The sequence below is a fragment of the Carassius auratus genome, unplaced genomic scaffold (genome assembly GCF_003368295.1).
Source record: "Carassius auratus strain Wakin unplaced genomic scaffold, ASM336829v1 scaf_tig00214496, whole genome shotgun sequence".
Taxonomy (NCBI): domain Eukaryota; kingdom Metazoa; phylum Chordata; class Actinopteri; order Cypriniformes; family Cyprinidae; genus Carassius; species Carassius auratus.
The window spans coordinates 6,795-22,546 of NW_020527680.1; the positions used below are offsets into that span (position 1 = coordinate 6,795).

Genomic DNA, 15,752 nt, shown 5'->3' on the forward strand with positions numbered 1-15,752 from the left:
TTGCTGGAATCACAAGCAGTTCTGTCTTGGCAAGGTTGAGTTGAAGGTGATGATCCATCATCCAGGAAGAAATGTCTGTTAGACAAGCTGAGATGTGAATAGCTACCGTCGGATCATCAGGATGGAATAAGAGGAAGAGCTGAGTGTCATCAGCAGTGGTATTGTCAAGCACGAGTCAAGACCAAGTCCACAAACATCAAGTCCAAGTCCGAGTCCGAGTCCAAAAGGGGCCAAGCTGGACTCAAGTCCGAGCTCCCAAAGGCCGAGTCCGAGTCCAGAAAGTAATAAAAAAAAAAGGCTATATAGGCTATGTATTAAATGTAATGCAGTATGCTAATGTTTTAAGAAGTTATGACAGTTTATTTATTTATTTTTGCATTTATATTTATACTAAATGTTTGGGCTACTGTTTTTGATAATGCATACATAATAGGTTTGTAGAAAATCAACAACAACAAAAAAAAATCTATAAATATTTTCATAATTTTTCAGGAATTGTTGATTTCTTTTTCAACACTTGTAAGTCTGAACCAGAATATCAAGATATTTTATTATTTTGTAAAAAAGCACCACCATGTTATATGTATAATAAAATTTGAGTATGACAAACACAAATCCCTTCTATTATTTTATCCCTTGAGGTAGCCCTCGCACACAAAAAGGTTGGTTGGAGGATGGAGACCCCTGGTATATAACTATGTTTTATAATTATATGTTTGTGTAATTTGGGGTTTCTGCCTGCAGTGACACTTTTGTGTGTGAGGCCCCATCCATCCTCCCCTCAATACGCTGCAGTCGTCCTGTCCCTTTTGCAGAAAAGCATCCATAAAGAATGATGTTTCCACCTCCATGCTTCACAGTTAGGATGGTGTTCTTGAGGTTGCACTCATCCTTAGTCTTCCTCCAAACACAACAAGTAGAGTTTAGACCAAAAAGCTCTATTTTCATCTCATCAGACCACATGACCTTCTCCCATGAATGAGTATGTGGACAAGTGTCTTTTATACAGGTAACAGTTCAAACCGGTGCAGTTAATAAAAAGTGGAGAAAAGGAGGGCTTCCTGTGAGAGCTGGAATTCTTACTGGTTGATAGGTGATCAAATGCTTATTGTCATAAACAATAAACTGCAAAAATATATTTTTAATATATATATTGTTATTTAAGATTCTGTCATTAGAGTAGAAGAGTATACCTAAGATAAAAATGACAGGCTCTTACGTGGTTTGTAAGTGGGAACCTGCACAATCCCCAGTGTATCAAATGCTTTTCCTCCTCACTGTAGATAACTGAGGGGAACACTTATTTTAAAAGTGCCATGTTGACACTGTTTTGGAGTTGCAACTCTGAGTTCAAATGACTGCAAACAATCCCATATTATACTTCATCTGGTGCCCACTCTAAAGCAAAACTATATTCTTTCCAGTTATTAATTTAAAATAACTTTCATATTATCTGTAATCGAATGTGTTCCATCCTACAGTTCCTCCTTTAAAACCCTTGCCTCACACTTGAATTGCCAGGCAGGAGTTTATTTTACTAACGTGATTGTTTCTTTAATCAACATGACAAAATAATTTTGTCTTTTTTATTTATAATACAGAGCTTAACTGTAGAGACCTACATTTCGGTTGGATAAAGGAGGGTACATAAATTAACCAATATCAAAAGCGTATGTTGGTGGATTGTTGTGGATTTTTCCATCTTCACACACACACACACTCGAGACCGGTGTATGTCCTGGTTAAGACTATCCGGGTCCCCACATGGTCAACCCCTCCCCCACACCTATACCCGCGCGCGCGTCTGGAGCTAATGATTGCATCTCTTGACTCACTCACTGGAGGAGCAGGAGCTGCAAACGCAGCAGCAATCAGCGTGTTCGTTCTCCAAGGTAAGCTAAACACTTTTATTTCAAATGTAATTCGTGTGTTAACATCATAACTAATGCCACTACCATATATTATGGAGAATGTTAATAACAAAGCAGGCCTTGCTAGCGATAATTTTAACTTTGCAGTTTTCTGTCGAGTCGGGTTTAGTCAGTATATTGTTAGATAACGTTAGTTTACTAACGCGCCTATACATGTGCAATGTAAATGGAAACTATTTAGCTAACTACCACTACCAAGCTAACCGACTTATTAGCTAGGCACGATTGAAGCTTAATGCATGCCATACATTTTTTTTTTTTTTTTTTTTTTTTTTTTTTTTTGCGTGTGTTGTATAATTTAATCACATTTGATTGATAATCGATAAATGTATGTTTTTTATGATATGCACACTACAGTAGTTAGCTTGTATGTTAGGATGGACTACTATGACAATTAGCAAGTTAAATAGAGTATAGGATCAGTTGTCATAGCACTTCCTCACTACAGCGTGGTTAGGTTGTATGGCGGGAGAAAAGCTGCCATCAGGGGTAACTACATTAATTATCCGTAGTAAAACTAATTAGACCATTTTTAAATAACTGAATGTTCATTTAAATTATTTAAACATTATAATGGACCTACTGTATAGGTGTTTTATGTCGTAGAACAACTTCAAACATCTTTAAATGCTTGAAATCATTGATTTTCACTGGTAGTTTAAGAAAACGCTTGACTACAATGTAGGCAACACAATCCCAATTATACCATATAAAGACTATTAATGTGTTATATCTGACAGGCTAAGAACTAACTACTTTGTCATACAATTGGCAATGGGTTATTTACTGCATTTAAAGTAACTTATGTCTCTTGCTACTTAGGTTTTCACTCATGGAGAGAAGAACTTGGACCAATCCAGGATGCGGAGTACCATATCCAAGCGGGGATTGATAAACCATGTCTCCAGCGTTTTATCAATAATTTTAAAGGTAAATGTTAAACTCCTTAATATGATTTAGCTGGAATCAGTGAAATGCCTTCAGTGATCAAGTCTCTTGCTCAAGAGCACACTGCACAATGGTGGTTGCTAGTACACAGGGATATTAGAACTGACAATTCAACAGCTTTTAGACATTTGATAAACCATTTTGTCCTTCAGCACAGTGCTTTAAGCACTTTTGCCTCTGTGCCCAGCCTGATTGCAGTAATCTAAGGGTTTGACAGGGATTATTCCCTGTAAAAACAGACCCTTTTTTTTTTTTACCTTTTATTTAACCAGGTAGGCCGATTGAGAACAATATCTCCTTTGCAACGGCGACCTGGGGAGCCGCTGGGATTTGAACCCAGGAAGTCGTACACCCAAAGCATGCACTCTACCACTGAGCTACCAGGGGCCCGTTCTTCATACGTCGCTTATTACATCTGAGATCAAATGACACATCCAAGATGATATCATCGTGCTAATCATGATCCGGCTAATTGGGTTCTTCGAACACACCTGTTGTGTATGATTAGTATCGCTGGATTGAGATTTCTGAGATAATTGCGCGTTCATGTGTTGTCTTAAAAGGGGATATGTATCGATACTCGAAACCATGATCAGCAGTGCAGCGATTGCAAGACGGCAATGTAATGACGTCATATAATTTAAAACGACAACTGACGAAAAACTTGACAAATTTCTGGACTTTTATAAGGAAACAGCCAAGCAAACAAAGCTACATAAATGTTATAATAGATATATAAAACAGATAATTGATACATGTTTTTATTTTATTAGAATTTTTTTCATGATTCCCAGTTATTTAGATTCGCAATTTAAAATAGTTGTTTAGTCTTTACATTTTTATTTCAATGTAGAAATTAACTATTAATTTCATATTTGGACAGATTTGTTACGTGACCGCATTAATGAAAGTTTCTTAAGGGTCAATATCATGTTATCTGCATCTCCTGCGCTCCATCAAGCCACTCGAATAATAGCAGTCATCACTCAAAATAATGCACGACTCTATTATCTGTATAGCATGTGTGTAAGAATAATACTTTGATGACAAATATTTCAGTGAGTAAAACTGGCTGTGTCTATAGCAGGCTGTTATGTACTACACAGCATTTTTATATTATTTTTAAAGGGGTCATGACATGGGTTTTTTTATTTTATTATTATGGTCCCCTAGGTGCAATTATAGTATTACTATAGTTAAAAAAAAAAAAACTTTTAAAATGTAGTGAATTATGACATTTTCCCACCCTGTTTCTCATCCTTTGATTCAAACAGTCTGTTTTGGGTTGTTTCCCCTTTAAGAGTTCAGTGTTAACGCCCACTGTTATGATTGGCTAACGACATTTGACGGAACATTTGCGGATTGAGCGTAACTGTTTAGTAGCGAGTGATGCATTCGAAGCGATGGCTCTTGCAATGATAAAACCTTATATGTTTGAGCCGGAATCAGATGAGGAATCAGAGGAAAATGAACCATCACCACAACAACGAAGACTGGATCAGCCCGTGTCCACATGGAAAGTGAAACTATTTTGAATTAATAAAAAAATTGTAACCCGAGACACTTGAAAACGGTTTATTGTTGCATAATTATTCTATAGTTTAATATGCTAACAGTTCAACATTATTTACCTAATTTCAATGAAATGATAGGGTGTACTGCGGACAAAAATGCATGCACAGTCCATATTTGAAGATGCAGCATTGATAAGGCAACATTTTTAATCTTCTATTACATGTAGGCCTACTAGAAAGGCGACATATTTTCAAGATTCTCTTATACAAATAAACTGCATCCATTTTTCCTTGACGTCAGGATCTTTCGGCAGCGTATTCAAAGATGTTGTTTGTCCACAGCCAGGAACAGCACATCTGCGTGGCATTGTAATTTTCCTGTACACAGACCCACTCGCTGTCCGTCGACTGAACACTTGTGAGGCGCGCAGCGCGACAACGATCCGAAATGAGCGTAGTTGTCTTGTGCTGGAGGCGGTCATATGCAAATGGTTGGAACGTCACTTCGCACCGTGACGTCACTTCTTACCATGGATCCAGAACGAGCTGTATTTAGAGCTTGATTAAATAAATGGCTCGTTTATAATGGGGAGGACGTCTTAAGCTATGAAACTTGCAGGACGTTTTAATGGTACAAAGACCTCTTATATTCCAAAAGATCAAGGCAAATTTGGTTTCTCATTTCATGACCCCTTTAAATATTTTTTTTTAATGATTATTATCTTAAATTATTGTCCCTGGATCAGTACGATACTCTTGTAATAAACTAGCGGTGCTAGCAGACATATTTTGAGTATCAGTTCTGGTTGAAAAGAAGCGATCTAATCCTGTTTACATGAAATAAGCTGCTCCCGAGCAGGTTTAAGCTAACGGACCTGTTGCTATGACAGCAGCTCCGGAATGAGCTTCGAAGAACCAAACGATCCAAGATCACGCCAAATCGTCAACAATCAAATCCAGCTAACTGAGTTAGCCACGTACGAAGAACAGGCCCCAGGTATTTTTGCCACTGAACTCATATCCAAAGGTGACTTTGTTGTGGAGTACCGAGGGAAACTACTGTCACAGCAGCAGGCAGAGCTCCAAACTATTGAGTACAATGAGTCTGCAAAGGTTTTTCTTTTTGATTTTCAGTGGAAGAGTAAAACATGGTGGTAAGTAGATGAAGTGGCTATGTAGCAACTTTACAATGCAAGGGCCATGTCTAAAATCTAGAGTTTGTTATTCTTTATGTTAGTGCCTTTGTCAATACTACTTCAGTTACAGTTATTTGCCCTTCACTGCACCTTCGCATTGACGGTTATCTACCCTTCACTGCACCTTCGCAGTGAACGTTATCTGCCCTTGAGTGCACCTTCGCAGTGAACGTTTTCTGCCCTTCACTGCACCTTCGCAGTGAACGTTTTCTGCCCTTCACTGCACCTTCGCACTGAACGTTTTCTGCCCTTCACTGCACCTTCGCACTGAACGTTTTCTGCCCTTCACTGCACCTTCGCACTGAACGTTTTCTGCCCTTCACTGCACCTTCGCACTGAACGTTATCTGCCCTTCACTGCACCTTCGCACTGAACGTTTTCTGCCCTTCACTGCACCTTCGCAGTGACGGTTATCTGCCCTTCACTGCACCTTCGCAGTGAACGGTTAGGGTTAGGGTTAGGGTTCGCAGTGACCGTTATCTGCCCTTCACTGCACCTTCGCACTGACCGTTATCTGCCCTTCGCAGTGACCGTTATCTGCCCTTCACTGCACCTTCGCAGTGACGGTTATCTGCCCTTCGCAGTGACCGTTATCTGCCCTTCACTGCACCTTCGCAGTGACCGTTATCTGCCCTTCACTGCACCTTCGCACTGACCGTTATCTGCCCTTCAGAAAAGGCAAAAAACATGGTGCGAGTCATTTGTCCAATTTGCTTTTACAAATACATTATTCCATACAATAGTCGCTTATAGAATTGTATTTATTGGTATATCCTGCTCATATAATTTAATCAAATACTGCTTCTTCATAGTCGAACCTCTGTGCTAATACATATTAATGAAACAAATGTTTCTATACAGCATTGATGCATGTGAAAAGGACTCCTCTCTTGGGAGACTTGTTGATGACGACCACAGAAGACCTATTTTTGCAAAATGAAACCATAAGTAAAGAAACCACACTTGTCTCTTCGCGATTCGATATATTACACCTGGAGAAGAACTGACGTCAACAACGTGACTCAAACTGGCCATGGAGAGCACAGGTGAGTTACCTTTTTGTTTCTATATCCAATATGCCACCTACCTGGATAAGAGTTTATATTTCATGCAATTTGTTGCAGACACTCCAAACAAGAAAGCTGTAGTAGAATGTGTTTCTATCTTGGTTTACTTAGCAGTAACAATTTGTTTTTATGAGATACATTTCCTATGCCAGGTTTGATTACACCAACTGGTTTTTATTTATGGAAATGCCTTTATTTCCATAGTTTTAATGAATTGCATTAGTTCCGATGTCACAGTGGATTCTGTTTTGGATTTATCTATTGTATGCACCCATTGGGTCTCATTCATGAAACATTCGTAAATATACGAGTAAATATCTGAGTGATTTGCGCGTAAAGAGAACTTCCTGAAACTCTTCTCCTGATTCACAAAAACTTCGTAAACGTCAGTTGTGATAGTGACGTGTGTGTGTTAATTAATTCCAATCAGTCGTAAATGGGACGCGCGTGCACGCTCATTCTCAATTACCATAAATCCCTCCCATTAAACTAATATATATTAAACTATATATGAGCATCATATTATGACACCAAACGAAGGATTTCAACATGTCTTCTCAAAAGCGAATGGAAAAATAAAAATTTCTCAGCTGCAGAAATTTAAGTTTTATTATCAGAAGTTCATTCAAAACGCCACGTTTTATTTTCAAGCGTATATAGTGGCGTATCAGGTCCTAAAAAAAGGAAGCTTTGCAGCATATTACAGATGCTGTTAATGGAGTTTCTTCTGTTATTCGAACAGTCCCCGAAGTGAAAAGACAAACCTTATGTAATTACTATATGTAATATTTTTTTCAAAATGCTGTGTAAATATGTACCCGATTATGAATTAAAATGCAGCCGTATTAATGAGCAAAACGTTCAGACGTTAAATGCACTATTTACGTGTGGCTGGGAGCAGGTGTAGATTTATTTCGTACCAACTAACATTTGGAAAATACGAACGTTTTAATGAATCGGAAAATTTACGCCAGAACCACTTTACTCGCGATTTACACAAAATTCGTTTTGCTCATGTTTCATGAATGAGACCCATTGTGTACACACAATTAGAACATAAAGTTGTAGCAAAAAGTAAATTTTAACTTGTTGCACTCATGCATCCATTAAAAATGATTGTATTACATGCCTATATTACAAAGATTAGAACCACATATGCAGAATAAATGCAGTGGTGCTGTCTGATCAATACCTATTAGGGCTGCACGATATTGGGAAAAAATGACATTGCGATATTTTATTTTTCTGCGATATATATTGCGATTATTTTTTCTTACAAACAAATGGGGTGAGCACACTTACATTCTCATTTAAATGATTTAAACATGGACACCATCGTGTCAATTGATTAATATGCGCGAGGGAGAGGGAGCAAGACAGAGCTTGTGTTGTTTGAAAACGTCTCTCTCTCTCTCGATTCAATTCATATTGCTTTATTGGCATGACATACAAAGGTACATATTGCCAAAGCATTGTACATATCAGAATAGAAACAAACAAAACAAAATACATATATATTCATAAGAAAAAAATGACATGCAAAATAAATCCATGTACATTTCTATAAACATTGTTGGTACTTCTAATGTTCTCTGTCTCTCTCGCTCGCTCGCTCGCTCTCTCATCTAGCAGCAGCGCGCTCCTCTCTCTCTCTACTCTCTCTCTCTCCGCGCGCTCTCTCTCTCTCTCTGCCCTGTTAACTTTCTCATGTGGTTTTACAGTCCTGGTCAATGATAAACTTTCAAGCTAATGATGGTTAAACTGTTGCAATTAATACCCGCAAATCACATTGTCACAGGGCCGGGGAAGCACGCTTGCTCCATACAGTTAATGAATAACGGAATTCAAACTACGACAGCCTACAATCAGCACATCCTGCAATGTGACTATCGTGATTCGTTACATCGCGGATATCGATGCTCTAAACGAACACATCGTGGCAGCCCTAATACCCGAATCCTCCTCCTGCACAGGATTGTCCACATGGCTTTTTGCTCCAGGTGTAAATGCCCATACGTTACCTATATATTCAGCTTGTTGCCATGCTGGGTGTGGTTCCTCGCTCTTAGCCCCCAAAACACACTTTCACTGGCAACGGACACCCTGTTTTTTATAGTATTGCATTTTTTTTTTTTTTTTTTTTTAATAATTTCTGGTACACTGATTGTTATATTTGGTTCAACAGTTGCAGGCCGGGATTGACAAATTAAAAACACCACAATCGGTGTGAAACTCTGTATGAATCTACGGCTGAGAAGCGAAATGCTCTTCAAAGACAGCGAACCTTACTCCTACTGCAATTGGCAAACTTGGATAAAATGGTGAGTCATTTTATTGTACGTTGACAGAACTTGGGTAAAATATTTTTTGTTCTAAAAAATGCAGCAGGTAAACCTAGCCTGGCTAACGTCAGACCAATTCTCATTCGAGACTTGGTCTGGTAACCACCTGTTCATTTTCTCGTATTTGAGGCGTGGTTTACGAATGCCCAGAGCAGTTTATTGGGCGCTACGAATGTCTATCAAATGTGCTTGCTTCTGAAATTGTTTAACAGTTGCTCTTTTTTCAAAACAAACTCTGTTCTTAACTACTTAAAACACTATCTAAAGCTGAATCGAAAGGTAATTTCGTGTCTGATGCCATGTTGGATCCATAGAAACTTCTTCAATGTGTCGCCTATTAGGGCTGCACGATATTGGGAAAAATGACATTGTGATATTTTATTTTTCTGCGATTTTATATATTGCGATTATTTTTTTCTTACAAACAAATGGGGTGAGCACACTTACATTCTCATTTTAAATGATTTAAACATCGACACCATCATGTCAATTGATTAATATGCAGAGGGAGCAAGACGGGCGCGAGAGAGGCGCGAGAAGTGCGCGAGAGCGAAGAGTGCGAGAGCGAGAGAGTGCGCGAGAGAGAGAGTGCGCAGAGAGAGAGTGCGCGAGAGAGAAGTGCGCGAGAGAGAGAGAGTGCGCGCGAGCTGCGCGCGCGCTCGCGAGAGAAAGACAGAGAGAAAATGCCCTGTTAAACTTGCATGTGGTTTTCAGTCCTGTCAATGATAAACTTTCACTCTATGATGGTTAAACTGTGCAATTAATCTGCGAATCACATTCGTCAAGGGCCGGGGAGCAGCTGCCCGTACAGTTAATGAATAACGGATCAACTACGACAGCCTACATCGCACATCCTGCAATGTGACTATCGTGGATTCGTACATCGCGATATCGATGCTTAAACGACACATCGTGCAGTCATTGTCTTGCTGATCCCTCCCCGTTCTGTGATTTGGTTCCCTTTTTCAGGGGAGAATTTAGTCCATGGTGTCCAGGCTGCCTTAGCAGCGTGAATCAAATTGTGCGCAAGGCAGCCTGGGAACACCCAGGGTAAGGTAAACCAGGATTTGCATGAATTTAAAATAAAAGATTTACCTACTCTATTTATATATTTGATGGAAAATTAAAAAATCATTCTACACTTTCTGTAGCATTGAATTTTTTTTTTTGATTTTTAGCTGGGCCCAGAATCACATCCAGTCACTTAAACAGCAGAAGATTCTGTGATACCCTCACCAACAGACACACAGGTAATAAGACAGGTTTTTTTTATAACCATTTAGTTTCAGAGCTGCACATTATACATTATATTATAGTAATTATTTCCCAGCAACAATGTTGATCAGAATGTGTTTGACAGAACGATGCGAGGATGGCATTATTACAGGCTTTGTCCCAACCCTGTTAGGGCATACTGGATTTTTTGCGCACATTTACGAAACGTATTTACATTTATGAATGACAAATTGTAATATAAATATATCGGTTTCTATATTTTAAACAACTTGACACAAATGATGGATACAAACGCCCTCTAAACAATCCTGAAAGTTTGGTTGGCACTTAAACCTAATAGTAGTAATGAGTATTTATGATAGCTTTTGGGGACATTAACCTGTATTTTAACTGTCCTTATGGGGACACTTTGGCTTAGTGAGGATGGAATCCTAGTCCTCTTAAGGATAACCATTGGAACTCGTATGTAATTTCTTGCTGATACAATTTTTGTTTATTTATACAACTAAAAACTATTATGATCCTCCTACTGTTTTTTGCAAACTATAAGGTGCACCGTAGCAGTTTGCCTGGGAACACCCAGGGTAAGGTAAACCAGGATTTGCATGAATTGAAATAAGATTTACCTACTGCTATTTATATATTTGATGGAAAAGATTTTAAACATTACTGTTTGTAATTAATAGGCTTAAGGGATAGGGAACAACAGTGATTTTATAATTGTATGTACTTTAGTTAAAAATCATTCTACACTTTCTGTAGCATTGATTTTTTTTATTTGATTTTTAGCTGGGCCCAGAATCACATCCAGTCACTTAAACAGCAGAAGATTCTGTGATACCCTCACCAACAGACACACAGGTAATAAGACAGGTTTTTTTATAACCATTTAGTTTCAGAGCTGCACATTATACATTATATTATAGTAATTATTTCCAGCAACAATGTTGATCAGAATGTGTTTGACAGAACGATGCGAGGATGGCATTATTACAGGCTTTGTCCCAACCCTGTTAGGGCATACTGGATTTTTTGCGCACATTTACGAAACGTATTTACATTTATGAATGACAAATTGTAATATAATTATATCGGTTTCTATATTTTAAACAACTTAACACAAACGATGGATACAAACGCCCTCTAAACAATCCTGAAAGTTTGGTTGGCACTTAAACCTAATAGGTAGTAATGAGTATTTATGATAGCTTTTGGGGACATTGACCTGTATTTTAACTGTCCTTATGGGGACACTTTGGCTTAGTGAGGATGGAATCCTAGTCCTCTTAAGGATAACCATTGGAACTCGTATGTAATTCTTGCTGATACAATTTTTGTTTATTTATACAACTAAAAACTATTATGATCCTCCTACTGTTTTTTGCAAACTATAAGGTGCACCGTAGCAGTTTTCCTATATAGTTCATTGGGTACATCCGTCAGTAAAACCATTATAAATCCTAAAATATTGTTCGTCTAATTACTTTGTCCGCTGAAATTTGGAGACCATGTATTTAAAATGGCTACCCTCATACACTGTCCATAAAAGATGGATAGAAACATTCTCTAAACAGAAGTTGGTAATAACCTCAGGTCTTTATTTTAAATCCACTGTGCTTGTGTACAGAGCAAAAACAATAAAATATGTTGGCCCTAATAATTTCTAGCAAAAGGAAAGTGTTGTTTCCCCTTGTTTTTGTTTTGTAATACTGTTATTCAGTCTCAATAAAGTGCCTTATCTGTTTTGTAATTTCATAGCCTCAAATGATAATTATTTTTTATTACAGGTATGGTCAGAAATTGACCATGCATCTCCAACAGCGCACGACTCACCGTCGCTTTACTGATAGCGCTGTTTCTCACACATGCAAAGAGAGAGAGCGCGAGAGTCTTACCACGCTGAATCGACACGCTATATGTAAACTATTCTTTGTTGTCTTCTCCTGTCAAAATAATGGAGTTCATTTACAATTATTCATTTTCGAACAAGACTCCGGTTTCTCCGGTAGTGGCCGGAGCTAATGTGCAAATGGCAATTTCATTGGCTGACGCTCAACTAGCACCGACCCTGTTTTGATTTCAGCAAATCAGTTTGACCGAACGCAGACAACGTGATTAATATTCATGAACCCAGCAGCTCATCAATTCATAGTGCATTGTATATACATTAGTATGATAGTAAAATTATCCTTTAATAATAATTATGATCTATTACTATTTTTCTTACAGAAACCCTCAATGACCAAAAATATCTTAAGCATCACCACCAGTCTTAAGTTCAGTTAAAATGACAAATATGCATTCATTAGGCCTAAAAGTAAATTTTTACATAAAGACATTGTGCTAGAAATATTACTATTATTTAGTAAAATGTATGTGATACTGCTACTACTGTTAAAAAATTTTAAACTTTATTTTTTTAAGAAATAAATCACAATATTTCTTCCATGTTTTAATTTTAATAGCAAATCCCCTTTATTTACCAAAAATAAAATGTTTAAATTTCATAAATTAAAAGACAAATTAAATTTGGGTGAAACTTATTTACTGTTTTTCATAATTATATAACCTGTAGAAAAATTTTAAACACAATTGTAAATAAGTATAAAGAATGGCATTGGTTTTATTTTATTATTTTATTAATATATATATTTTTTAATTGGCATATTTTTGTGTTTTGCTTTGTACCGAGAACCATGGATTTTCACTGGTATCGGTATTTTCGAACAAGCAGAAGACATACCGGTTTCTCCGGTAGTGGGCGGAGCTAATGTGCAAATGGCAATTTCATTGGCTGACGCTCAACTAGCACCGACCCTGTTTTGATTTCAGCAAATCAGTTTGACCGAACGCAGACAACGTGATTAATATTCATGAACCCAGCAGCTCATCAATTCATAGTGCATTGTATATACATTAGTATGATAGTAAAATTATCCTTTAATAATAATTATGATCTATTACTATTTTTCTTACAGAAACCCTAAATGACCAAAAATATCTTAAGCATCACCACCAGTCTTAAGTTCAGTTAAAATGACAAATATGCATTCATTAGGCCTAAAAGTTAATTTTTACATAAAGGCATTGTGCTACTAAATATTACTATTATTTAGTAAAATGTATGTGATACTGCTACTACTGTTAAAATTTTTAAACTTTATTTTTTTAAGAAATAAATCACAATATTTCTTCCATGTTTTAATTTTAATAGCAAATCCCCTTTATTTACCAAAAATAAAATGTTTAAATTTCATAAATTAAAAGACAAATTAAATTTGGGTGAAACTTATTTACTGTTTTTCATAATTATATAACCTGTAGAAAAATTTTAAACACAATTGTAAATAAGTATAAAGAATGGCATTGGTTTTATTTTTATTATTTTATTAATATATATATTTTTTTAATTGGCATATTTTTGTGTTTTGCTTTGGTACCGAGAACCATGGATTTTCACTGGTATCGGTATCAAATACTGAAATTTGGGTACCGTGACAACACTATTTAAAAGGTATACGACTCGCCAAGAAATATTTTGATTGTGTACTGCTCTGCATACAACTGTATAATGTCTAAACGTTAAACCAATATGTCTCTAATGATCTCTTTGTAAGAGACAAAACCACAGTAAGATTATTTATCGTAATGTCATGATGAGAATTACAAGAAATTGCCCCAACTCATGCTCGGCCAACATCAAATTGTAGGCTATTATTTCTGCTGTTGTGCTCATGTGTAAATTGAGGATAGAACGAACAAGTGATGATATTTGATACCTTCTGGGACATGCATTGACCTGTATTTTAACTGTCTTTATGGGGACACCTTGTTTAAGTGGGGATTGCATTATTTCCATGAAACCTTCTGAGGACATTGACCTGTATTTTAACTGTCTTTATGGGGACACCTTGTTTAAGTGGGATTGCATTATATGCATAATATAATTTGTGTAGAATTCTCAAGACCTTTATATTTGTCATGTTTGACTGATTACAGGTTGCCTTCCTTCACAACATGGACACAGATTCCAGCTCTGCAGAAGATGGGAATGTGTCCCACTCCAATTCCAAGGTAAGAAAGTATAGATGATGGCCACAGTTCATAAAAGTTTGGAGAGTTCATTAAGTTTATCTTGACTGATTTTTGTAACAGTTTAAAAGGCAACTCTTTCAATGTTTGTTTGATACTTGAGACCCATTCATACTTCATAACTTGCATTCATTTTTGCAATTATATATTAAACTAGATTATTAATCTGTTCTGGTCCATGTCTAAATTCTAATACAATCACATCGCAATTCAAATAAATTGGATCATTACTTTAGAGAAGTGACTACTAATTATAAATGTAGAGAACAGAAAATCATTGCATGTACATAACAAAAATGATCACTTTTAAAAAAACTTTTTTTTTTTTTTTTTGCAGTTTACAATTGTACAGGTCCTTCTAAAAAATGTAGCATATTGTGATAAGTTCATTATTTTCCATAATGTAATGATAAAAAATAAACTTTCATATATTTTAGATTCATTGCACACCAACTGAAATATTTCAGGTCTTTTATTGTTTTAATACTGATGATTTTGGCATACAGCTCATGAAAACCCAAAATTCCTATCTCAAAAAATTTGCATATTTCACCCGACCAATAAAAGAAAAGTGTTTTTAATACAAAAAGTCAACCTTCAAATAATTTATGTTCAGTTATGCACTCAATACTTGGTGGGGGGAATCCTTTTGCAGAAATGACTGCTTCAATCGCGTGGCATGGAGGCAATCAGCCTGTCGCACTGCTGAGGTTTATGGAGGCCCAGGATGCTTCGATAGCAGCCTTAAGCTCATCCAGAGTGTTGGGTCTTGCGTCTCTCAACTTTCTCTTCACAATATCCCACAGATTTCTCTATGGGGTTCAGGTTCAGGAGAGTTGAGCACAGTAATACCATGGTCAGTAAACCATTTACAGTGGTTTTGGCACTGTGAGCAGGTGCCAGGTCGTTGCTGAAAAACAAAATCTTCATTCTCATAAAGCTTTTCAGCAGATGAAAGCATGAAGTGCTCCAAAATCTCCTGATAGCTGCTGCATTGACCCTGCCTTGAATAAAAACACAGTGGACCAACACCAGCAGCTGACATGGCACCCCAGACCATCACTGACTGTGGGTACTTGACACTGGACTTCAGGCATTTTGGCATTCCTTCACCCCAGTCTTCCTCCAGACTCTGGCACCTTGATTTTGAATGACATGCAAAATTTGCTTTCATCCGAAAAAGTACTTTGGACCACTGAGCAACAGCCAGTGCTGCTCTCTGTAGCCCCATTTCCTGCACACGCCTGTGCACGTGGCTCTGATGTTTCTACTCCAGACTCAGTCCACTGCTTCCGCAGGTCACCCAAGGTCTGGAATCGGTCCTTCTCCACAATCTTCCTCAGGGTCCGGTCACCTCTTCTCGTTGTGCAGCTTTTTTTGCCACACTTCCCACAGACTTCTCACTGAGGTGCCTTAATACAGCACT

The 15,752-nt window shown here is 37.3% G+C and overlaps 1 long non-coding RNA gene across 1 annotated transcript; it reads left to right on the forward strand.

Annotated features, from left to right (window-relative positions):
• Positions 1–215: 215 nt before the first annotated feature.
• Positions 216–6,534, forward strand: LOC113092154 (uncharacterized). Its single transcript, XR_003287522.1, has 3 exons — positions 216–1,892; positions 2,754–2,861; positions 6,451–6,534. It is a non-coding gene; the product is annotated as an uncharacterized LOC113092154 (long non-coding RNA).
• Positions 6,535–15,752: the final 9,218 nt, after the last annotated feature.